This window comes from Toxorhynchites rutilus, chromosome 3 (genome assembly GCF_029784135.1).
Source record: "Toxorhynchites rutilus septentrionalis strain SRP chromosome 3, ASM2978413v1, whole genome shotgun sequence".
NCBI classification, from domain to species: Eukaryota; Metazoa; Arthropoda; class Insecta; order Diptera; family Culicidae; genus Toxorhynchites; species Toxorhynchites rutilus.
This window is the reverse complement of record NC_073746.1, coordinates 263,485,485-263,512,304: the sequence shown is the minus strand read 5'-3', so window position 1 is coordinate 263,512,304 and position 26,820 is coordinate 263,485,485. Positions and strand designations below refer to the sequence as shown.

Genomic DNA, 26,820 nt, shown 5'->3' with positions numbered 1-26,820 from the left:
CATTAGGGTGGCCATTTCCACTTTAGGGTAGCTCGAAAATGTTTTCTTTCCAAAAATTACTTTTCTCAAAAATCCATAACTTTTGAACTATTGGACCGATTCAGACCATCTACATATCAAATTTAAGTCAATTAGACAATCTTTCTACACTCGCAAGAAATTTTAATTTTAATTTTATTATTATTGATTATATTTGTTTGTTATAGTTTACATGGTTTAGAGATGGATGGCGCTATATTTTTTTTATATTTTTTCATGAAAGTTTATGCCCTTTTACAAAGCATATGCAGAAATGTGTTCTTTTCGTTTTTGAGATGTGAATTTTCTCGTTTTGAGTTATGATTTTTCAAAGTTTAAAGTTTCGCCGCAATCGAATCTGCCAAACATAACCACGTTGCAGTTCGTTTTTTCGTAGTAGATTATATTAATTTCATTAAAAGTCAGTTACCTAGCTGTAAGAAAAAGCGATGGAAAAGAAACTTAAAACCCATTATGATCATGTGAAGCAAATTTCCGGAACTCAGTTATATCATTTTCACAAAAACAATCATTAGAAATTATCATGAGTATTGATAATATAACCATGTGGTGGGTCGTATCCACATTAGTTGCTCGTTCGCTTACCAAGCGAACGATCATGAATTCAAACCTCAGGGCCCTCAATTGACCATCTTTGTGTTGCTATAGAATAACTACGTCCACGCAACAATCATCAGCGATGGAGATCGATTCACGGTCGGAGTCCTGACCTCTGTTCATTCATAAAGCAGAGATTGAAATTGCTCTGCTCTGCAAGAAACATCATTGTGTTATTAATAACACAACAATGATCATATCATTGGCTCCGCTATCCGGTCTATCTAAACAATGGATGAACAGAAGGAATACCCTTACGCCTAAATGGTTACTGTGTAATTTACAATTCATATAGATACGATAAAACATGTAATATGAACACGACTATATCCGGCTCTATTACAGTTAAAATTCTAATGCGCCAAAATAAATAAACAAGTGGGATAAAAAGTCTGGTGGCATGGTAGTCTAGTCGCATAGAAATATTGAACGAAGAAAGAGAACATGTTAATTTTGAGGAAGCATAACTCAAAAGCGAAAAAGACACCGATTTTATGTATGTGTTATGTGAAAAAGTCTGAGCCTTAAAAAATATATATATATATATATAAAAATATTGCGCCCTCTCTATAAATCATGTAAACTATAAAAAAAACAAATGCAGTCAAAAGCTACGAAAACAAAATCCAATCTCTTCAAAGAAGATTAGTTAATTGGTTTCAATTGGATATTCCGATCATCTGAATCGGTCCAGCAATTCAAAAATTACGAATTTTTGAAAAAAGTCATTTTTGGGAAAAAGAGCAAAAATTATTTTTCGAACCACCCTAAATGGAAATGATTACCCTGATGAAGAAATTAAAAAATACTTATATTTTGTTATATTTTGCGATAAGGAACAAAACTACCATTTTTCAAGAAAATCTGAGAACCATGATATCAGTTTGACATGGAATGGCTGAATTAGCCTTTCTCAACGTAGGGGAACCCGGGGCAAGAGTGCTATACAGGGCGAGAGTACCGATCTGATTATTTTGCCTATTTCCACCTTTTACAATTATTTAACTACAGAACTTTGTTTTATACAGATACTGCATATATCTCACATATTATCAGCCAGAGCCTCAAATGTTTTTTTATTAGAAAAAAGATAAATACTAACTGAGCTTCTTACAAATGCAATCTATATAAGAACGCATAGGCGCAAATTAACGAAATACCCTCAGCTTCTATATGTTTGCATGACTCCACCCATAAATACAAATAGAATAATCATTTTTCTTCAACATAACATTTTGCTCAAAAGAAATACAAGTATAATTTTTTTTTCAATATTTCCGTATTAATATTTACATTTTCGTGAGATATACGACGCACTGCAAGCTACCAAAAATAGCTATATAAATAATATTTGAATACTAACGAATTAAAATTTTGAGTAAGTTTTTTAACAGTATATTCAATATGTAATTGTTTCTAGAAGGCCATTCATCGACTCTCCCGCAACGCCTGATAACACCTTTTTCGGGTTTAGGTTTGTGATGCGTGACCTAATAAAGAAATAGTCGCAATCAAAATTGATCATAGGTTAAGGAAAATATTGATTATAGATTAGTCCTCAGAATTAGGGATTTTAGATTAATGATTTTAGAATTATCGAATATTTTTGTTTTTTTTTATATTGTAGAGAGGCACCACGTACAATGTGGATCCATAGAAGCGATTCGCCCCGTGACACTCTAACGAGAACCATCCGAGAGTCGGTTGGAATGCGTCGTAAACAATCATCCGCCGTTGATCACACACTATTGTTCATCTCTCGCGACCACCTTTTCCGTACGATGTGTCCCCCTTTAATTGCCTTGGAATCCTAGCGCGGAACAGAGAAGAGACGGAAGGATCAGAGCGAAACTAACGAGCCCAGAAATATTTCATAAATCTCGCCCGCTACGGACATTAAATCCGCGGAAAGAATTTGCGCCCCACACGCGAGAGCTATCAAGATGCAGTCCGAATCCATTGTTTTTTGTTTTTGTTTTCGCTCTTGCCTTCCTATTTGTCGCTTAATATGCCCTCGGCTCACCGACAGTGGCAGAGGTAATGGGTAATTGTCACCACAGAACCCGCTACGGCTTATCGGACGGTATTTCAGCTGTCAACTCCAGAGGCGAGCGCGCGCGAGTGGTCCGTTATCGCGGCCTGTTCCGTTTTCCAATATTTATGGAACCTGATTATTTCATTCGTTTCAATCTCGGCGCAAAGCGACTGGGAGCGAGGAGGATTGGAGGGGGACAATACGTGTAACAGCCATAACAATGTACATTTTCCAGCAAGCGAGAGGCCGGGTGTAATAAAATCTCAAAGAAAAAGGTTGTCGGAAAGCGTCATAAATAATAATAAACCTAAGAAATATGGCACTCGGTCCGCGGCGTTGGAACCTCGCGGAAATCGCGAACCCACGAAGACCCGACCACACGTCAGCACAACTATAAAAAGCGGGAAAAGGGGAAGCGGAAGGCTCGGGAACAGAACGTCGCGCACCCAAGTTTAAATTGGATTTCGGGAAGTGAGATTTATTGGCTGGCAACCGCTAAACCGTTGGACCTTTCTCATCGCTTCTCTCGCAGGTGTAGGTGTTGATGGCGGTTTAAATCTGCCTAATTTGCGTAATTTGTTGCAGTTGTTGCGAGTGTTAACCGCGTACGGGCGTGGGGAAGACCGCTTCAGCAACGTAACGCGACCTTTATCTCGCTTGTCATAACTTTGGAATGCCTCGGACTCAGAAACTTGTGGGAGCACACAGTGGATCCGTTATTCTTCGCGAGTACCTTCCAACAATCGACACCACTGTTGATTGGAAGCCTATTCATTCACCCATCCAGTGTCATTCAGAATGTTTAATCTGCGCAAATACCTGAAGAGTTCTTTTGATTAGGGGGGTTTGGCCGCGGATTTCTTTGTTCGGGACGACAAGGCAAATGGTCACACCGGAGGCGGTCCATTTTCTTAGATCTTTTACAGTTCCCGCTGTTCTTCTTCGATTGTCGGCAAAGAAGAAAAAAAATCAGTCGCTTTCTTCGACTTGATTGCCGTGTGTTCGACGAGGGAAAGATTCGAAGAAAACCAACGAAAATACAACAACGAGAGTCTTCAAATATTTACCGTCACTCGCACCTCTATTAGGAGAGTTCACGTAATGATGCATAGGTCCGAACGCAAACAATCGCGCATCCGAAACCCGGAAGACGCTTGTTTGGTTGTTTTCCGAGTGTGTAAATGCGTCTAAAGGTGATTGGAAATAATGCATAGCATTGTTCGAGCTGCAATGACGTCGATCGGAATAAGCAAATAAATACAGTGTCAGTGTCTAGTGGAACAAAAGTTTTAATTTCGGCGGAAAAACTAATGCTTCACACTTCCACCGAATCGCTTCTTCGACGCTCACCTTCCTCAATTTGTCGCCCGGCTGAATTTCACAGCGCAATGTGGCAGTGGGATAAACGATCTTTCGTTCGCCTCGGCCTCTGCTGCTACCAATCAGCTTGACAACGAAAAACCAATCACTAAAAAGAGAGAAAGAACACAGAGGCAAAAAAGCGGCTGCTAATTGATTGTTTGTTGGCCTCCATTGCCTTTCCGCGTCCCAATCGAAACCTCATCTCAGGTCTCATCGGCAAAGGAGACGAAAAAACAAAGAAATTAATTTCTTCATCTGCTGCACCCATTTTCTGGCCGGTTCTGTGACTGTGTCGTTACCTAATCTGGACCGTTTGATCAGTTCCCTGATGCTGGGTTCTGTGACTGTGTTAGCTCTACCTCCAGTCTGCGGAAAGCGATATTTACTCCCAATCGTTTGCCTTTGATCACTCCTAGTGCACTCCGCCGTTACCCTATAGACATCTTCTCGTGCACTTCGCAGGCAAAAAATCTTCCCAATGACGGATTTTTTGATTAGTTTGCTCGTAATTGTGTTGGTTACCTTCGAACTCACCATAGACTGTATTCATTCATAGCGATCAAGCATCGAAGCAATTGGTGATCCCCCGCCCCGCAATCGATGACTTCCAATCCAATAATTACCGCTCAGACGCGGAGAGAAGTTGAATCACAGAGACTTAAAAGTACCAAAATTGATTGTACCACACTCAATAATTTAACAATATCGGCTACCAGCCAGGCTATTCCTGCACACTCATCGCTGCCATTAGGGGGGCTCATTTGGATTACTTTTCTTGGGTTTATCATGTATTTGTCGGTGGCAGCGGGAGACGCCATCGTGACTGCACGCCTTGAAGATATCATCCACCCACCCACGTTTTTGAGTTATTCGTACCCATAGCGCATTTGTGTAACACTAACGAATCAATTGTAATCATTATTGCCCGGGCTGCAATCTACCGGGGTGGAGGATAATTTATACACGCTCTTAACTTCTAATCTCGCCCGTGCGAGCGCGCGGGGGTGGTACCGTGATAGCGACGGTACGAACGCACGTACGTTTCGATCTTCGCAGCTCATGTCGCAATCCGGAAGTCACTTGTTTGTTGTGGGTTTGTGTGTGCTTTTGGAAATTGGATAAAATTGTCAACCGAAGCACACACACGGGTTCACTGATGTGGTGCTAATCCGGTTGGTTTCTCCCCTCCGTGTGATCAGGTGAATCAATTGGATACTGTCTTAGTAGAAGGTGACGGAAATTGGATGCGATAGCGGTGATTGTGATTCGCTTGAGAGAGCATAAGTCGTGTGTGGCTGAATAGGTCATACAATGATGCCGAATTTAAACCCGCTTTGTCGATTGTCGTATGCATAAAGGGTTGTTCGGATCAACCGTTTTAACCCACTGCAACTCAAAACTCAATAGGATTAAGCAAGTGAAAGTATCATATAAAAATATTGGTTAGGAAAGAATAGGAGTTTTTAGTTTCGTTTTCGTTCTAAAAATGGTACTGCAGTATGCGATTGGCTTTTTTTTGTCAATAATCGATAACAATTATGGAACTGTTTTTTTTGTAATGTGTTCTATGACCAATGTTTCAGGATAATATGAGAGTTTTTTTTAAAAGAAAATTAAACCATATACTCCACAAAAAAATTAGAGGAACAGAGTGCGAGGTCGAAATTTTGAAGTGATTTTTGGCATGCTGTAATATCGCGAGAACCCAACGCTTATGCTGTGATGTGATGTACATTACTTTAAAACATAAGCTTTCAAGTTTTAGGATATTTTACGTACACATTTTTTGAACTTTTAAAAAATAGATGCAAAAAATTTCAATATTTTTAAAACGTTGACGCAAAATGTTGGTTTCTATTCCTACTACTTCCCTTTATTCTACGCTCTCACAGTCCGCGCACTCTCGCTAGTGCACCAAATTGTTACGATTTCAATGTAGAATAGAAATGAGTTCAATCAGATCTTCTCATCGTGAGTGTCTCTCAATTCTCGCAACCCGAACTTAGATAACTGTACACCCTCCAGACCGTTTATCAAAATACAGTTTGAGTGGCATCTGAAAACTAGCTCTAGTATATTGCCAATTTATTAGTGTCTGTTTCGTGCACATATTTGCATTGCGTGTGTGGGAGATCATCGGAGTCTCCCAAACAACTAATAGATTTTTTTTATCTTATCCATTTTTTGGAATAATGTCGGGAGTGAGAATTGAACTCGTGACCTTTAGCGTGAGAGGCATGGATGTTACCACTACGCCAGATCGCCTCCACAACTAATAGATAATCTTTGTTGCAGATTCTCTAATTTTGACTGAAATTAGGTAATGAACTACGAGTGTTCTATACGAAGCCAGAGTTTGCCGAGAAAAAAGTACCGAAGATAATAAAAACACTGATCGGTAGCAATCTCGACGATATTTTTTCGGAAATCAATCTACTGACAAAGCTAATACTAACGCTTCCATCAACCACAACATCGGTCGAACGAAGTTTCACAGTTATTCGCAGACTGAAGACCTACTTAAGATCAACGATGGGAGAGGAGCGACATGAAAAGCTTATGCTTACGGAACTAAATGCTTCTTGAGCGTCAATGTCAATGTTTTTTTGAAAACCCCAACCGATTTGTCCATCGTACAGAACGAAGAATTTCAATACTGTATCGCTAGTAGAAATTTCATCAAAAACAAACAAGGCTGTAATATTATGTTTAAGATGCATCCTATCACACACCATTACGCATCTAAACATATGTAATGTTATACAGTAAAACCTGTTTTTGTGCGGTTTTTTTTGTGCGAATTTTTTTTGTGCGATTTTCTGTTCTTGTGCGGTTTTTTTGTGCGATTTTTGACGTCGGACTACGTCTAACCGGAGTATATGGGGGGTAAAATGAAAACCTAAACACAGAAAATGCAGGGAGAAATGAAAGATTCCGAATGCTTATATCTCGAACATTTCTTACTGGATCGAAAAGATGTTTGCATCAATTGATAGGGAATATTTCTACGCTTTTATCGCAATTAATAAAATGTTATTTTTCATTAAATAAACAATTGAATAACTGTAAAATGTTAAGCGTCATCAAAACGCCCTAAGTGCCTCGTTTTGATTGGCCCGATTTACGGTTTCCCCAACACAGCCATCAAAACCAAGTAGCCTTGGAGAAATCGTCATTGCAAATACATGCAAGTCGGGGATATGTTTGTTCCGACCGAAATGTGCTTCCCTAACACAGACTTCAATTCCATGGAGTGTGGGGAAATTGGCATTGCAAATACATGCAAGTTGGGGGTATTTTTATTCCGACTGAAATGTGTTTCTCTAACACAGACTTCAAATCCATGGAGTGTGGGGAAACTGGCATTGCAAATTCATGCAAGTCGGAAATTGTTTCATTCAATTAAAAAAATTAATCAACACAAACAAACGATTGCTAAGCTGAGATAGTACCACGTCAACCTTGCGATTATATCATAGATATAACCCACCCATTTTTTTGTGCCGTGTATGAAAAGAAGCATATTTGACGAAGTTATCGTTCATTTAGTTTTTTTCGATGGTTTATATGCATTTCAGTGCGAAAAAAGCATATTTGCGTCTCAATTATCCACTTCTGAAATCATTCCCCTCCTCATCAAATGCTCTAAGTTTTTCTAAGTTTTTGCATGACATGATTTCTAACAGTAACACGTTTCGATATGCAGCTAAAAGCACAAAACCGCCACGCACTACCGAAAAGGCAAAGTGTCCCATCGCAAAGCAGGGAAACAAAATGAAATTGAAGGGTGAATGGCGTGGATTTGAGTTATTTTCTTGAGAGAAACTTTTTTTATGCGGTCCCTATCTACCGCAAAAAAATAGTTTTTTTTCAAAATGTGTACCGAACACGATTTTTCAAAGATGCTGGTGAAGTTTTGCACGATTTTTTTATGCGACTTTCTTTGTGCGTTCCCTATCCCCCGCACAAAAAAAAAAGGTTTGCCTGTATTGAATTTATATACAATATATATATATATATATATATATATATATATATATATATATATATATATATATATATATATATATATATATATATATATATATATATATATATATATATATATCAATCTGGTTCGACTATGAAAAATGGGCCAAAATTAGAATTAGACTCAGAACTGTCTGGAACACGCTGGAACACGAAATAGTTCAGTCAATTCGTTAAAATTTTCAGATAAAGAAAACAATATTCGAGTACTATTGAACCTCTATTTCCAATTTTGAGTAACAACTCACCAAATTATTAGTTGCTCTCGTTTTCCGTGTAGATGCACAATTAGTCTATTTATTCACAAGACGCTTCCGCAAAAATCTCTTAAAAATTTCGACTCACTCTGTTCCTCTTTTTTGTTGCTAAGTGTATATATACTACTTAATCAAAAAGTTCCCAGAATCGGTTAGCGCTCTCAGTCACCGTTTTTATTTTTCTTTCTTTTTTGCAGGTTGGCACATCTTCCATTGACATTCTATGAAATTTGTAGTGTGATAGTTTTAAATTTGTAAAAGTTACGCTATATTGAGTACATCTGCCATTGTGCGTGCTTCGATTTTGTACAATTTGCAAAAATCAATCGTTATTCGTGAACATTTGCTGTCGACGGGAAATATTTGGAACGGGACAATATGGATATTGATATATGATCTTGTATTTTTCATCTCCTGAATACATTCCGGAAACTTTTTTATTATGCCAACTCGACAGGCCGTTGGCAGCACCATCTTAGATAACAGTGAAACGTTGTGGGTGTAATCACATAGGTCTTTTAAGCAACTTTGCATGCTTGAAATATAAAAAAAAATTGGCCACTTTTTGGGAAGATTCAAAAAAAATTCTTGAATTTTTACAAAAAAAATATAGCTCAAAACTATACTACCTACAAAACTCTGGTTCAAGAATGAATGTAAGAAATTTTTCACATTTTCATAAAAAAATAACGAAGTTTAAAAAAATATTGCTGAAAAAAAAATTGTTCAAAAATTTAAAACTCATTTTTCTCAAAAACGTATTTTTTTTCAAATTCTCTTAAAAATTTTATGAATAGCCTTTACAATTTCCAACAAGTCGTCTAAGATTGGAAGATGGGCACTTTTACAAGGAAACAGTTTTTCTAACAACTTTATCATGTTGTCTTTGAAAAAAATTACGACTAATCCTGATTTTGTTTAATGTCAAGATAGCGCTATAGTGTATTCGACAAAGTTTTAAAAAAGTTCAAAGTTTAAAATAGGAACTTTTGTTAAAAACGTCAACTTTCTATCTTTTATAGTTTCTGGAATATAAGGCATTTTTGTATGGAGACTCCTCAAAAAATAATGTTTCATTCGTAATATTGTTGTGTGTAATTTCTCGCGTTTAACATGTTCTTGACATGTTTCTCAATAGAAAAAAAGTTAGAAGAGTTGCAAAAGTTGCTCGAAAAACATTTTCCTGTGGAAGTGCCCATCTTCCGATGTATGGGTGACTTTTTGGAAATTGTATGGGCCATTCATATCTTTTTTAACAGAATTGAAAAAAAACACGTTTTCGAGAAAAATAATTTTTAATTTTTAAAATATTTTTTTCAATGATTTTTTTTCAAAATTTGTTTGATATTTCTTATGAGAACATAAATAATAAATAAATTCATTCTTTAACTAAAATTGTTTAGGTCTGATAGACTTTGCGTGAGATGTTTTTTGAAATTTTGAGTTTTTTTCAACTTTTTTTCGAAAAATTTAAAACCTATATAATCTAAAAAATGTTGGATAAAGAATGAAATATAGGAAATTTATTTAGGTTTTCTTTAAAAAATAACAAAGAAATTTTTGAAAAAAAATTCATTGAAAAAAATATTTTGAAAATAAAAATTACTATTTATGTTCAACATTTTTACGTATAAATTATTACATGTTCTGAATCGTTCTGCAGCTACATGTGCTTTTCATTCCTCATTCCATTTTAATCATTTCAAATTACCTCTGAGTCTTCTAATTTGATAGACAGTGATTTGCCTCCCTAGCATGAATATCGCCGCCAGACGTCGGCACTGTACATTTGAAATCGCGGATGGATGAAAGTTCGCTGGGGCGAACGCAGTGCCATCTGTCTTTCAACAACAAAAACAACTTTGTTTTGTTTGCCAAATAAAACAGTAGAAGGGTCTGTGCCTAGAGGCCCGGACGGAAGCTTGACGTAGGACCTTGATTATTGGAGACTGTTTTTTATTCACAAAAAGGATGTCATGAAATGGAAGCATTTTTGACAAGTGAACAAGATGACAAAACACAATAAATATAGAAGCAACACAACAGTTATCCCTGGATGTTCGATAGAGGATGTTCATCCTCATCCTTATCTCTTATTCCACAACACGCTAGAGGGTTTGATGATATATTTTCATCAATTGTATAGTTATATTCAATCAATATATGCTTTTATCTAATTACTGAATGAAGAGACTTGAACATAATACCGTCCGAGAACAGACAAAACAAACGTAGCCTCGATAACAATTATCACCTCCCGCTAGAAACACCTTCTCTTATAATGGATTGAATTCGAATCCGAACGGACTACGGAAGTCCCGGACATAGACGTTTAGTGGGCCCGCACTGCGGTGACTTCCAATGTCAACCCTCTAATCCATCGACCCATTCAACGCTCATCATAGAGACAAAATTTGTTTAAACCGATCCTCGCATCTCCGCCGTTGGTTCAAACTCCTGGCTCGAATCGACCAAGCGCTACCAGGTGTGACTGGTAACAACGGTCCTGCTTTTCGGCTAGACGCGGGGCGACGCTAGTAGCTTGATTTATGGCCGTCGAGTGACAAATTAGTCACAATCTCCGCGCTTTTCGGACGGTTGTATGTGTTTATGTGCGCACGCACGGGAGCTCGCGACCAAATTGATCCCCGGACGCGGTGGCATAACCACGGCGGTCTCAGGCGGGGTAAAATGCAAACTAGCTAATGAACATCGCGCGTGATTCTGCGTGTGTGTTTATGTTGGTGGGACGGGAGGAAGGGGTTGCATTTGCACTTTGCCAATCATCATTATCAGTGTTTTTTGAAGTGCGATGCTAATTAATGCGGCGAGAGGTTGACGCTGATGGCGGTGACTGTGGCGATGTGAAACGCCCCATTGTTACCACTGCGGCAATTTCTGCAGAGTTCCTTGTTTTTCCACGATCCCTCGACCAACCGCATCAATACAACCCTGCCGGGATTTGGCTGCCGGTCGTTTGGCTAGCAGGATGCTGAAATGCATATTCGAAGAATGGCAATGTCACAGCAGCTGCGGTGGGAATCGAAATTGAGACTATGATATTGGAAAAATGTCCGCTCTCACCGGTATAACCAGAATGTACAGATGGGTGGATGGCATGTTGGGTGCTGTGCAGATCACTTTTATCGAACCGTTGTACGGCTATCTACCCAGGCTCGGCAATTGCCGCTAGGAGCAGCTCTTTCATCAGCAAATTCAGAGCACTTTCCCGGCATTTCTTCCTCATCGATACAGTTCCATAGTTTCAGTTTCAGTTGGTATAACCTTCCCAATCGAACCAAAACAGTGTTCCCGTTTGTGTGAGATAGGTTTACCATCCCCTCCCAGGCAACGAACAGCGTTGCAGCGCTCAGCAAATTTTCACTTTGCTTCTGCATTCGCTCTGCGCTCTTTCCAGTGCTTTAAAAATATTGATTTTTCACCACACGAACCCACAGAATGCAGCCGGAGAAGAATCAACATAACCCCAAAAGCGAATGGACCGCCAAACCAAACCGCGTTTCACTGTTCCCGTGCACCGGTATAGTGGCTTTGCATCTGCCCACCACACTTTGGCGAGGGTGAAAACAGTTCCGAAACTTTGACATTTTCAATTTGTTTTCGTCGAACAGGAGAGACGAACGACAAACCAACAGTAGGAGAAAAAGCGTACTCATTTAGCCATACAATAACAAAATGGGGTTTCCACCACGTCGGACCAGCCCCTCGAGAGTTCTCTAGAGATCAGAAAACAAAAAAAAATCCTGGGAACTGATGCCACCCACATCGTTCCACGTAAGGATTTGTTGCCCCAGCTTTCGTCCACCAAACATTCCCTCCAGAACCTAATAATTGAACAGTAATCGAAATTTGATTTGACCACACAGATTGTAACTCGGTGGCTGCGGTCCAGTGGGAGGACGCGATGGATTTGACTTTGACTGACGTTCACTCAGCTGTGTGTTATTCGAGAATTGAGAAGGAGCAAGTTTTTACTTACTCCAAGTTCTGGTCCAACGGGTTCAAATGTACATAATCATGATGCTTTTTATTTCGATAGAGTTAATCTAATTGATGTTATTAGTGCCTAAATTTATGCGTCTTTACGTTCATTATACATTTCTGCTTCATCCTTCACTTCAAAGCCTAAATCAAAATTGTTCAAAAGCCTTTTTTTCCCGTATTTTTAGCATGCGATTTCATAATTGATTACGTGTCCTTCCATTACCTTCAATAAATGAAAAGGCCCAAATATCTTCCGGTTAGACTTAGTCCTGCGTCAAAACTACGTTGTTGCTGATTTTTGCAGAGTCTCTTGAAAACAAAACAATCTGGTTATCTTTACATTAAGCCGATCAGCAAAATAAAGTTTTCAAAGACATCGAACGTCGAATCTAATATTAATTCGTTCACAGCATTTAAGAGAGGATGTACCTGTTGAGATTTTTTATTGTTTTTTTTTACCTCAATTTAATTGTAAAACTTGTTAATAGTTCATTATTACCCTTAAATATTATTCACATACGCTTGTTCTATCTTACAACTACCGATGTGACATGGGAAAGAGACAGGTCTTAAGTTACGCTACACAGAAATAATGTAAAATAAAGCAAACAAACAAACAGTACTCTCAACGAGCAGTCAACATCAATGTGCAATCTTGTTCGCAACTTATAATCCGAGGTGGAACTTGATGGAATAATACAAAAAGTCGGGTTTCATGCTGTCCGATGGAGAATGCTCATGTATTTTTGCATCACACGCACGCACACATTTTTGTTGGTTTTTATGCGTTCCCAAATGTAGATTGAAATGGTTACTTCCAAGTGGTTTAAATGTTATCATCTAGCACTTAAATGACACTACTGGCGCGTATCGTGATTATGTTTAATTAGTATCATCTCTTGGAAGAACACAAATTTCTCCCAGATCGGTCTGTTTCTTTGTGTTTGATATTCAATTCAATCGAGGAAGTGTGAGTGTCCAAGCCCTCAGTAGTTGGGGTCAAGAATTTAATGGAAAAAGGGTTACAACACGCTTCACATCCCCATATTCTCATACTATTGAAAAAGATTTTAGTCAAACGGCTACATCATCAATAGAGTGCTCTATTATTCGAAGGAATCAACAAACTAAAGCAGCGTTGGACGAAGTGTATAGACCTGAGAGAAGTTGAAACCTTATGCTGAAAAATAAAGAAGGTTTACCCCAAATAATTGAGTAGTTTTTATTTTTACACGAAATTTTCAGACGAAAAACTAGAGGTGGGTTATATATGTGATATAACCGCAAGGTGAACGTAGGACTACCGTTGGTTTAGTAATCATTTCAAAGCTGCATCTGAATCAATTCTCAATGAATGAATGAATGAATGGATGTTTTGAAAGTTTGCTGAAGTTCTTATAAATGTGTGATTATAAGTGTTGAATTATAATTGATACAGGGAAATATATACAATTCAACTCTTTTGAACTGGCTGTGGACCGTTAGTTGTAGAACCATCCGGAGATGGTTGATACATGTTTGATTCTTATTTTCGTGAGAACAATACACAAGATTTGTGTTCTTCTTGCCAGTATGTGCCTCTTCTCCTAGACATTGACTGCCGCTACAGACGATTCTATATTTGTTCCACCACCTCCATTATCTCCTTATCAATCTACTCAGAACTTTCGTGAACATTTAACCGTTTGAGTGCGGAGCAAATTTTGTGAGCATATGCCAAAAATGCGGATTTTTGGGTATATTTAAAAGAAATACTAAAGAACGCAGATAACTGATTAGGTCACAAAAGTTGTATTAATGAAATAACACACAAAAAGTGGGTTTTATAAAATTCATTAACATAAACTTCCTTATTTGTATATATATATATTATTTTTTCTTTAATAATGAGAATATTGTAATTACACAATTTCCTTCGCAATTATCGTTTGCTGCACAAAACGCGTGAAGTCCTCTTTCACAAATGTCCCCGAAAGACGAAATTCTACGTTAAGATGTGCCAAGTTAAAAATACGAGTATAGGTCGGACACGATTATATACAGAATCGATAATATGTGATTCGATTATATACAATTTTGGACTCGATTATATACAGTTTGGAAAAAAAAAATTTTTATACTTCAAATATGGTTTATTTCAAGAAGAAATTCAACCTTTCAACGTTAAGGTGAAGTTTATGAGGCTATTACATGTACAGTGGGGTGAAAATCGTAATTTTTGAACATTTTACTTGAATTTTCACCAGGAATTGTTTATATCGATATTGCAGCCAAATTAAGAAAGATAGAAGTTGGGCGTCAAAGAACAAATTGTAGAGTGGTTAAAGAACTTCAATTTAATTGATAGAAACAATCTAATTTAATATAATTTTTTAGGATAAAATTTATAATAACACATTAAAATTATTAACTTTTAAGTGTTTCACTTCCAAAATGTTATTAAAATCCACTAATTTAGATGTTCCACTACTATATCATGTACTACATTTTCTCATCTTTCAAATGAATCGTCTTCCGTAGCATACTTTTTAATGTAGAGCCATTTTGAGGCAACAGAGTCCGAAACAAAAAAAAGTTCTATAACTCTGTCATTGTTTAAATTCGAACATATGCATTAAGATTTTATTCATCAAATATGATCAACTATCACTTCCGAGATAATCTGGATAATTTTTTTTCCATGTGAGAAAGGTGTTTTCTGACTTTTAGGGGGTGAATCAAAAATCAAATTCCTCTTTTATTTTCAAAAAAAAAAAACAAAAAATACATGCACAAAAACAAATAGAAATTTTTTTTCACAATTTCATTCAAGATTATGGTTTGTGGCACAAAGCGCGTAAAATTCTCTCTTAAAAATGTCCCCGAAAGACGAAATCCTACAATAAAAGGTTAACATAAAACAAGAAGAGCGCTATCGCGCTCGCCCGTATTCAAAGGGTTAAACTGGCACTGTTGCTCAAACTATGTGGTTTCATAGATATTGCGATATTGAGGTATTGTAGATGCGTATCGAATATAACTCTTAGACATTTTATCTTAGGAAAGTGGTGATTATCATACCACTTCGTTGAGCCGTCAATGAATTATTCACGCTCAAATGAGGAATCGATTCCTCCTCCGGAAATATCCAACGCAAATCAAACCCTCCTCCCCACCAATTGGAATCATCGATCGATTGCGGCATTTGTGTAGATTCAATAATGACACTGTGGCTTACATAAAACATTGCGGTTTCATTGATGTTGTAAAATATTCTCCATCCCATACAAAAATTTCGTGTTCTCCGTTTTCAAATCTTTGCCAATGGCTCCATTTGTACGCAATGAATTATCATTGATATTGAATTATCATCGATAACTGTTTTTCACTAGAATCTCCGTTCAGACCGGTAGCAGAATAAAAAGTGTTTGAGAGAGGGAGAGTATAACGCTATCACGAACGAACATTCTCTAGCCACTTCACAGTTACAACCATGTGGATTTCCAAGTTCGCACCGGTTTATATACAGATTTGTGAGATTTCAATGGCCTGTTTCCGAAGCAATTTGAAAGCTATTGAAAAAGTTTTTGGACCAATAAGTAACAGGCGTACAACGCGTAGATATTTTATCTTTCGAATGAAGAGGTTATCATACCATTTCGTTCAGTCGTCAAAGAGATATTAACGTTCAATATCTTGTTTCTCCAATGTAACGCTCTCTGTTTTCGAAACTTTGAACTTAAACCTGAGCATTGGAAGAAAATCTGCCGCCTTACAGGCAGAGACACGCCAAAGTGATTTTACAACACACCAACGCTAGACCGCATGTTGCAAAGCCGGTAAGAGTACTGCCTTTTTCGGTTATCACTTGTTCCGATCGATGACACATAGTTTAGCCTGAGAAATGAAATTCTCTGGATAGCGTATGCTATGCTACCGCAAAGAAAAAAATGGAACATGTGTCACTTTCAACGAAAACACTTTTACCAAACACATTACCACAATATACGTTCACGAATATTAAAAATTCAAAATTTTCTATGAGAGCAAATGTGCATGTTACTCATCCGCTTTAAGCGTATTACGCTTCACACATAGTTCATAACAGCAAAACTACTACAGCATACGAAGCCCATTTTGCGCTCAAACACTTCACAAACAATCACAGTCCCACAAAGCTGTGGCGTATCAAATGGCCTTGCAGGGAAAACTATATCGTTTACTTCTACCATTGGACGACACATTTCAAATTCGTGAGAGCACTTGCAGTGCGGGAAAATTCCGGAACTAGTACAAATGACCGACGAACGTTACATGATAGGGCTGTTGATGACCGGATGAACGATATTCCAAATAGGATGAACAACAAAAGTAGGACGAAAAGATGTGTCACTCACTTGTGTTTAATAGTTTCGCTCCAATAACAGCACCCGATCAGCGTGGTCCCATCCGGGTCGTCCAACTATCAACAATTCTACCGATACTCACGATTTTCACATGAAGCAATGCTTCGCATTCATTTATTTCCTTCTGACTTTTTTCCCAACTTTCGACGAGGTAAAACAAAACAAAAACAAAACTTAAATCACATTGCTTCCGCACGTCGTCTGCCGTAATGAATGAAACTTATGAAAACAAAGAGCGTAGAACAAACTCAACTTTTCACAAACTGAAATTATAAAACTTCCGCCTCGTTGTCGATCATACAGGCGGCACACAAACACCCGCACACACTAACTAATCACTCGTCGAATATCTTCGATCAAAAATCTTCTTCGGCGGCTTTTCAGTTGCCACTTTTTCCGCTCCGTCGAAACTTTTTCTCTGCGCCAGCAGCCATCAATCATTAATCAGAGCCGACAATATGAACGAAAATCAATAGCCCGGAATAGCACGGACACCCCCGCTTCTGGTATGAAGCCGAGGGAAATTAGCCCAGACTGGCTCACAACCGCACATGCACGCACCCACACCCACAACTCATTAGCACTGCGAGGCCGATTAGTATGTAGTGGCAAAACGGCCGCTCGTTTCAGCACACCTGATGGTTGTGACCAACCGTCGTCAATAGGCTCTTCATCATCCCGGTATCAGCAGCGATCAACTTTGCTGACACTGCCATCGTCAATCACTCTCGACAATGTTGCTGTTGTTGACAACTGTCAAACTCACGGTTACCCACAAGGACGCGATGGGGCACTTCCCGCAAATTGGTACAATTTTCAAATCATTGTTTTGATTTTCTCATCTCCGATTGTTTCCACTTCTTCCCACGGTTGTGGAAATCATGGGGACACCACCGTACAGGAACGACAGAAAAAAAAACTCGCACGTGATTTATTCCCGCCGCTTATCTGGCGCGGGTGAAAAATGACAGTTTAAACTCATTGTGGCGCCTCTGCTGCTCCGGAAGATTCAAGTTTTGCAACAGCTTTTAAAAACAAGATCCGCTGCAAGCGTTTAGCCCGATCCTGCGAATCAAATACGCGGAATTTCACATTATACGCTACCACCGCACTTTTTCTTTGCCGCACTGCGTGCCATACTCCCCATGAAAACTTGGGAGGTTCCGATTTTTCCGAACGCGCGAAGCAAACAGTGCAAAAATCCCTGCCAGTAACACAACTACGTCCTACCCGAACGACGTTTAACAGAGCACTGGAGGCCGCTCACTATTGTGCAACCGAACGGGCAGCGTGCTGTGGGCACTCACCGTTAATGCTGTTCCGCTGGGAATAACTGCACGCGACCGGCACGAAGCGACCCGAGTCGCTGGTCGGCATCGCTCGGGCTGAGAGCGAGTGGCTGCTGCTCGGCTCCGGGTCACTCTCTTCGGGTGGTGAGTCGCTTCTCTCACCGTTAATGTTGCTTGAGTGCTCGAAAGGATCCCCGGTGCTGCGACCGACAGCCAGCCTGGTCGGATGCTGCATTGTAGCATTGACGTTCGTGCTGGGATGTGTTAGCATGTGTGTCCTGTCTGGTTCACAGCGGTTGGCATTTCTCGGAAGCTGCACTGAGCCCACATTACAGCAGTGTTCGCATTTGCATTTATGCTGCTAATTATCGTATAGTGCCGCGGGATTGAGAAAAAAATCTGGGAAGACAGAAGACAAAAATCAATACGAACTGTGAGGAAAACAAAACAACAGCAATAAAACCGGGACCAACTGGAGTACATACAGCACATGTGGTCACGGCCTTTCGCCCTCTATCTTCAGGCGATGGGGGGGAAACCGAATAGAAATTATTTGTGAAGACGAACGAGTGTATATTTTTTATGCATACATTTATTGAGGAACCGTAAAATTTTATGGTTTAATTCAAGCATCCATAAAATACGAACAAAAAATCCAGACGAATGAGAAGACGACAAACCACGAAAAGCGAAGAAAGGTCAAGGGGTGAGATGTGGTCGGCTTGGGCACAGAATGTGTTCTCAATTTTCGTTTCAATAAAATGTAAACGAAAACCAATGTCGAAATTCGGATAAAACTTCGCTTTCTTCGCTTTAAGAAAATCTAAATTTATCCTATAAATTTTGGCGGGAGCCCAGCACTGATACGATGTGATAAAAATGGCAAACTCTCATTGATATGCAAATTGAATTTTTAACTGCTGTGCGCTAATTCATACTTGATTTGTTGCTTCGGTTTAGATCGGTATCTCGTTTAGTCGGGATATTGGAGAAAGCTTTGTAAGCGGAATGGAGTTGGCCATAATTAAACGGGTGAAGTTTCCGGCATATATTAACGCAAACAATTGTATGAAATAAACTGCTATAGTCGAGAACTCGAACAAATATGAACGCGAAATTTTTAACAGAAAAAATATTCGATTTTAAATATTACGCAATATTAACACTGAACCGGTTGAACTGGAGGCAGTCAATATCAGACAAATTTAAATCTTTCGCCAAAGGAGAATGATTGTTTCACGTTGTGTATCCACCGGACCAGGTTTTGGAAAATATTCTTTGAGGGTTACCTAAAAGTTCTATTGAATCTGTAGAAAACAAAGGGAATAATCCATTTAATGGTCTTTTTCTAACTCTTGTTCTTCTTGTATTTATTGTTCTTCTTGTTGATCTTGTTCTTCTTGTTCTTCTTGTTCTTCTTGTTCTTCTTGTTCTTCTTGTTCTTCTTGTTCTTCTTGTTCTTCTTGTTCTTCTTGTTCTTCTTGTTCTTCTTGTTCTTCTTGTTCTTCTTGTTCTTCTTGTTCTTCTTGTTTTTCTTGTTCTTCTTGTTCTTCTTGTTCTTCTTGTTCTTCTTGTTCTTCTTGTTCTTCTTGTTCTTCTTGTTCTTCTTGTTCTTCTTGTTCTTCTTGTTCTTCTTGTTCTTCTTGTTCTTCTTGTTCTTCTTGTTCTTCTTGTTCTTCTTGTTCTTCTTGTTCTTCTTGTTCTTCTTGTTCTTCTTGTTCTTCTTGTTCTTCTTGTTCTTCTTGTTCTTCTTGTTCTTCTTGTTCTTCTTGTTCTTCTTGTTCTTCTTGTTCTTCTTGTTTTTATTGTTTTTCTTTTTCTTCTTGTTCTTCTTGTTCTTCTTGTTCTTCTTGTTCTTCTTGTTCTTCTTGCTTTTATTGTTTTTCTTTTTCTTCTTGTTCTTATTCCTTTCGTGTTCATGTTTTCGTGTTTCAATGAATGAACATGGACTTTTTTGTTATTTATTCACTATTATGATTTACTTCAAGAAAAAATGTAACCTTTAAACGATAAGGTGAAATTTAAGTGGCAATTCACGATTTTTACCCCACTGTATCATATATATATAGTGGGGTAAAAATCGTGAATTTAGATGATTCTGCTGGAAATTTCACCAGGAATTGTTTATATCGATATTGCAGCGAAATTAAAAAAGATAGAAGCTGGGTGTCAAAGAACAATTACTAACTTTTAAGTTTTCACTTCCAAAATATTATTTCAATCCACTAATTTAGATGTTTCTCTACTATATCGTGTACTAAATTCTCTTATCTTCAAATGGAAGCAACATCGTCTTCCGTTGCATACTTTTTATGTAGAGCCAGTTTCAGGTAACAGAGTCGGAATCAAAAAAAAACAAGAAGTGGGTTATATCTGTGATATAACCGCAAGATAGACGTAGGACTACCGTTGGCTCGGCAATCATTTATTTGAAATTGCATTTGAATCAATTCTAAATGAATGAATGAATTCTTATTTTGAAAGATTGCTGAAAGTTTTTTTTTAGTGTGTGGTTGGATGAGTATATATATGGAATTGTTATTAACATAAAAATCAACTATTTTGAACTTGTTGGTGGTTCCGAAAAGAACCGATGGAATTTGAGTGGCCTTGTAAAAGCAACTGAGGATGTTTGATACATGATTCATTTTTGTTTTCGTGAGAATAACACGAGATTTTTCATGATCACTCCATGCGCAGAATAGAAACTGAGGGCGCCACTTCACGGTGAAAACGAAATAAAGTCTATATAACCTTGCATGAAATTAATTTCTTTTTCATCGTGATGTGGTAATTTTTCATGATTGTTCCATGCAAAAGTAGAACATAAACTGATGCTATTGACGAATTTACGTTAGATTTACAACCGGATGGCGCAGCGAGTAAAATGATGATGTTTTGTTTGTTTGGTCGTTCAAATTTTTTAGAAAAATCAGAATTTATCTTCAAATTTTCCGGTTTCACGTATTCTTTCTACGCTAAAAAGGTTAGAGAATCGCCATTTTACAATGTGTTATGTATATTTTGAAGAATGGCTTGGTATAAGTGGTGTAACTTTATTTTTTTTTGAACTAGGTAAACGATGAGTAGCATATGTTGCGCTAAACATACTGCAAATCCTTCTTGTATCGGCCCTTACATTATCAATGATATCAAACATCGTTTTATGAAGAAATGAGTGATCTGCAGTGATCTTCGCAGAATATAAATCTCATTGGTGTTAGGCATTCGCTAACAAGGTGTACACGTGTTCTGGTAAACTTTTTCTTATTTGTTTCAGAATTAGTTCGTTCTTCCAAACCAGAAATGAGTGCATTAGCCCTGCTGAAAGTGTGACATGAAATTCTTGTTATTTAACCGATTTATTCGATATTGATCTACAAAAAAAACATGGTGGGACAGCTATGAATAGAATATAAACATGGGACAATTGAGCGTGATGATGTTTTTTTAAAAGCTGGGAACAAACTATATGTTTATTTTGTGTTCTTCTGCAAGATTATGCATAAAAACAACGGTTTATGAAGAAAAGTGAAAATCGTCAAAATGTAACATGGGACAACTATGTGTAGAACGGCAGCAACGCTCCCAAAACACCTTTTTTCATAGAAATAATCCACAAACTATACAATGCAGTACTGTTCGTAGAATGGCAGCAGAAAATCTGAACCGAATTGATTGTGTGGTGGCGGCGACGGCGAAAGCAATCGCTGCGAATTTTCAAATTTCAGATTTCACCGAAAAACAAAGCTCTCACCGCTGAAAAATAGCTTCTTCACATCCGGCTTGAAACGCGCTGCAGTTTGGCACCGCTTTCAACCCGTAAACAATGTATGAATTTACGGAAACTGAAGGATCGATCGGAAAATCAACAAGCCCGAATACACTCCTAAATTAATATTAGCTTTCTCCCGGTAAGAAATATATGAATCAATTCACTTTTCATTAGTTCGGATGTTACATTATTTTGCATTTAATTTTTGGACTGGTGGCCCTGAAAAGGGCAGATGATTTGCGTGGTACTACGGATACATCTAAATGCGGTTGATTACTGATTCATTCTTGTTCTCACGAGAACAGTACACAAGTCATATATCGGGATCTGTGTCCTTCTTGCTTTGCGAACGTTCATATTCGTCTAGACACACAGCTTACACACACTGCGGCCACAGGCGATTATACATTCTGTCAAATTTATACCGGGAGTTTGTAATTTTCAAATCTTCACGCTGAACATTTCGATTTATTTTTCTTTTTTAGTTGGTACTACTGTCAGTATTCTTAATGTCAAATTTAAATGCAACCTGTCATTTTGTTTGTTTGTAAACAAACTGTAGCGTCGCTGTTACAATAACAAATTAACTTTAGTTTGCTCGGCGATTTTCGATATGGATAATTCTAATGATCGAAGATATTGTGTGGAATTTTGTGCCGGAAATAAAATTTCTTGTACCGAAACGTTGAAAATATTGCAACTCAACAATGTCGAGAACACGGGTGTATGAATGACATAAGGCATTCAAAAAGGGCCGAGAAGAGATGAACGATTTGTCACGTCAATGACGACTAGCCACCTCTCCAACTGATAAAAACATCGTCCAAATAACAGGAATGGGGCTCATAAATCATCATTTAAGTTTGAGAAAGCCAGCCCGTGAATTAAACATCTCTTACGAGACCACCAGTCATATTTTGGTTGATGTTTTGGAAATGAGAAAAGTCGCAGCACGACTAGTGCCAAGAGCGCTCAATTTGCTTCAAAAATTTCATCGCGATCAAGTGGCTGAACACAAGCTTAAACGTCAATTTCAGATTCCACGTTCATCCATCATATGTTTCTACGTCTTTTTTTAGACATTTGTGATGATTTTTTCAGAATTTTCAGAGTATTGCGCGGTGCGTTTTTTTAATTTTTTTTTTATGTTTTGTAATTTTAGAATTTGTGGAGTTTTTAGTATTGCTTTAGTTTATATTTAAATGGGTTCGTAGGTTTTTTTATATGTGTGAATTTCTTCAGAGTTTTTGGAGTACAAAACTATCTTTCCATTTTTCACCGTAAGCGTTTTTGTTATTTTCCCAAAATCTATGATTTTATTGTATTCATGAATTCAAAGGACCTGGCAAAGTAAATATGTGAAAAGTTGGCCCAGAAATTACCACCAGCACTATGGAAAATATTCTGCAGGGTTTGAATTTGTCAGACACATCGACATCTGATCTATTTGTAAACTACTCCAAAATGTTTATTTCTTATTTTTCCGGTTTTCGTTGATTTTGACACTTTTCTCAAGTGTGTTTTGAGTTATAAACGTTTTGACGTAGGACTACGTCTTTCATTTCTATACCGGGGTGTAAAATCAAAGTTTCGAAAACGAAAGCGTTACGCCGCAGACCGAGATTTTGAGTGTTAATAGCTCCTAAACAACTGAACGAAATGGTATGATAAACACTTCATTCGAAAGATAAAATGTCTACGCGTTCTATACTTGTTACTTTCTGATCCAAAAACTTGTTTCAATAGTCTTAAATTTGCTTTCAAAATAGGCTATTGAAATCACCAATCGGTATATAAGCGAGCGCCGCTCGGAAATCCACTCAGTTCTAATTGAACAGCGATTGGAGCATGTTGTCGCTGTTGTGGTGAAGCTCTTCATTTATCATGAAAGCGCGGATGAACGGTGTCACCAAGAGCCTGTTTGTGCACCTTAGGCCAGAAGGGAATCCATCAGGAGGAGAGTGATGCTACAAACGGTTCCCCGGGAAGATCTCGAAGCAGCCGCTACACACACACACATACACGCTTCCAGTATCGAGGAAAATGTGGAAATATCTAATCGTTACTGAAAATAATCTGCCAGTTCCTCTGGGAATTTAAAATTACATTCATATGAAAGAGTTTATTTTAATGTTTTCTATCCATGTAACACTGTGACCAAATACATAAGGTTTTGTGATTTTTCAATCAATCGCAATCAACAGGGTAGCTTCTGAAGATTATTCTTCCCCATCAGTAGGATATTTCCGTATCCAATATTGGATGCATAAAACCTTGTGCCTCCAACGTAACGCTCTCGTTTTCGAAGTTCTCCAAATATTCATTCATTCAGAATGAATTCAGATTCAACTTCATACAAATGATCTCTAAATCAACGATAGTCCTACGTCACCCTTGCGGTTATACCATAGATATAACCCACTTCCTGTTTTTAATACTATTTTTCTTTATGCATTTTTTGAGTAAGATTTTTAAACATTGCATTAAAAACGTTATTTTTTCTGAATGCGCCCTTTTAAAAAAATCAGTCGTAATTTCAATTAGTCATATGACAATGAAAATTGTGTTTTTAAGTAGTTTCCATCGCGAGTACGAAGTTTCGAAATATCGGAGAGTTTCAAGTTGGCGGCCGGCTGATACGATATAGCGTTTACCTTAAGTAAACGTTGTTTTTTTTCGTGAATTTCACAAAAAAATATAGCTGTCTCTTTTTATTATAAAAAATTTAATTTTGCTAAATCAATGTGTCCGACGACTTTGAAAAAATACAAATGAGTCGGGAAAGATGGACACTAACTGAGAATTCAACTTTATGTACTCGATAAGCTTTAAAGGTCTTCAAATAGGCTTTAAAAATAATCGAATAAAAACACTTGCCTAAAATCACCTAGAAGGGTTTGTAATTTTTCCGTTTTTTTATATCTGGAAGCTTCAAATCCGAATAATGTTTCAAAAACCGCACTGGTGATTCGTCCATGATATCTGGTTGATCTAGCAAACGTAGTTAGTGGGCATCTGTTAAAAAAGAAGGAAGAGATAATCAAATTGTTTTCAAAACAATATTTTTTCTTCCCCTTCGGTGGAGTGTCCGTCTCACCCGAATCGATTAATAATTTTTTTCATCAATATTTCTGGAGTAAAAATGAGAAAACTTCACCGCTGATTCGATAAACTGGAAGAAAAGTGATGGTAAAACATTCACGTAACGAAAAACACAACAAAAAGTTACTCGATAACAATGATTATCCTTATTATCTGCAGACGAAAATTTACATCGAGCTGCTCTTTGCAGATTACTTTTTTGTTTTTATTTACAATTTTAACAGAAGGCCAGCTAGGTGTACACAGTAAGTGTCAAATCCATTAATTTTGTTCGTGTTTTGTTGCAGTTTTGATGGGAATAACTTCAAAGTTGAAACAAATTATTTAAATCTTAAAATATTGAAAACGCTCGCCACTAATGTTTGTTCGCACATCTTTCGAGAGCAAATCGTCCGATTTGAGTTGTCTATTCTGTTGTGTTATTTGTCTACAGATACAGAACAATTTGTCTACAATACAGAACGCAGAAGTCATCTCGTTCAGGGCCACAGAGGGCAGTTTTTAGCATATCTCATTTCTAACCAGCATCCGTATACCTCCGTACCTCTTGTGGATTGAACAAACAATACCCAACAATCAAACTAAATGGTACTTTTCAGGGCCAACAATAAATATCAAAGAGTTTTTCAAACATATCCAAAAATCAATATGACGGATTTCGCGCCAACTCGACCAGATGTTGGCAAGACCATCTAGAAATTGAATGAAACTTATTGGGCGTGAAGATCTTACCTAATTAAGCAACTTGGCATTCTTAGTTTTCCGAAAATTTATCTAGATTAACATATGGAAAGGGCCAAATATTTTTGCACATTTTTTATAACTTTTTTTTACCCAAAAATGGTAAGTCCTACAGAAAGGTGATCTATTGAAGAGTTTTAGGAAAATAATTTAATTGTTAGAAAAAAAAGCTGAAATTTTTTTTTAATTCCCACATTGAAAAAAATCGATTTCAAAAACTAAAAGTCGATTTTCTCAAAATTGTCATCTCAGATTTCGATGAAATGGTAGATAAATATGTGCCCTACAACTCTTCCATACATCGTAACTTATGCATTTTTAAGGTAAAAAAGTTTTTCTAACAAAAACTTTTTCAAGAAATTTTCTCGAATTTTTTTTTTGTTGTACAGTAATAGAAAATATCAATAACATGTAGAAATGGATTTATGGTGGCCCTTGGGCGCTAATGTACAATTTTTAGCTTGTTTTTGTAGTCAAACACAATATGTTTCAATTCAAAGAGCAACAACAGCTCTCAAACAATAGTCATCTGCCAAAAATCTCTTGATCGGTCGGTCAGGTATCGAATAGTAGATTTAGGTATCTATTAAGAGTCACTGTAGATATGATAATAGAATATGGATTGTATAGATACCTAAAGGACGAAAAACATGGCTCTGCAGTTGTTTTAAAATTGGCGGAAAAGAAATAGCATTATTTTTTTTCTGCCGGATAATCTGATAGAAAGTAGTAATCCTTGTTAAAAACTAATTTGATATCCAGATGTCAACACCGTATCGTTGTCATCGCGGATACATTTATTATCGTTTCCACCGTGAAGTGTATACGGAAACAAGGCCTTATAATTCAACCCTGACATCGTGCAAATACTAACAGTACTGAAATATAGATATAATTCTACATTCCCAAATTATAACATAGCGTTTATTCAGGTTTCAGGTTTGATTTCAAATATTTTTTCTGCGGCCTTGGTTGTTATTTGTTATTGGTCCTAATTTTATTGCTAACTGCTTTACGGTTGAAAAATAATTGGATGCTCTTCTCTGCTAGGCCGCTGCTATTATGCTATGCTAGATGACAGGAGAATCACAAAAAACAATTCCGATGCAATGTTTCCCTCTCTTCGGTAACTGAACACAGGACATAACAGAAACGAAAATATACAAAGAATCCATACAAGAAATTTCCGCTCAATTGAAATATG

General features: G+C 37.5%; 1 protein-coding gene across 1 annotated transcript in view; it reads right to left on the bottom strand.

Annotated features, from left to right (window-relative positions):
- Nucleotides 1-17,947, bottom strand: part of LOC129777569 (uncharacterized protein DDB_G0283357) — a 230,763-nt gene extending 212,816 nt beyond the window's left edge. The window contains exon 1 of the mRNA XM_055783917.1: nt 16,701-17,947. The gene's annotated coding sequence lies outside the window, so the exon portion shown is untranslated. The remainder of the gene's footprint in view (nt 1-16,700) is intronic.
- Between the last annotated feature and the right edge of the window lie 8,873 nt (nt 17,948-26,820).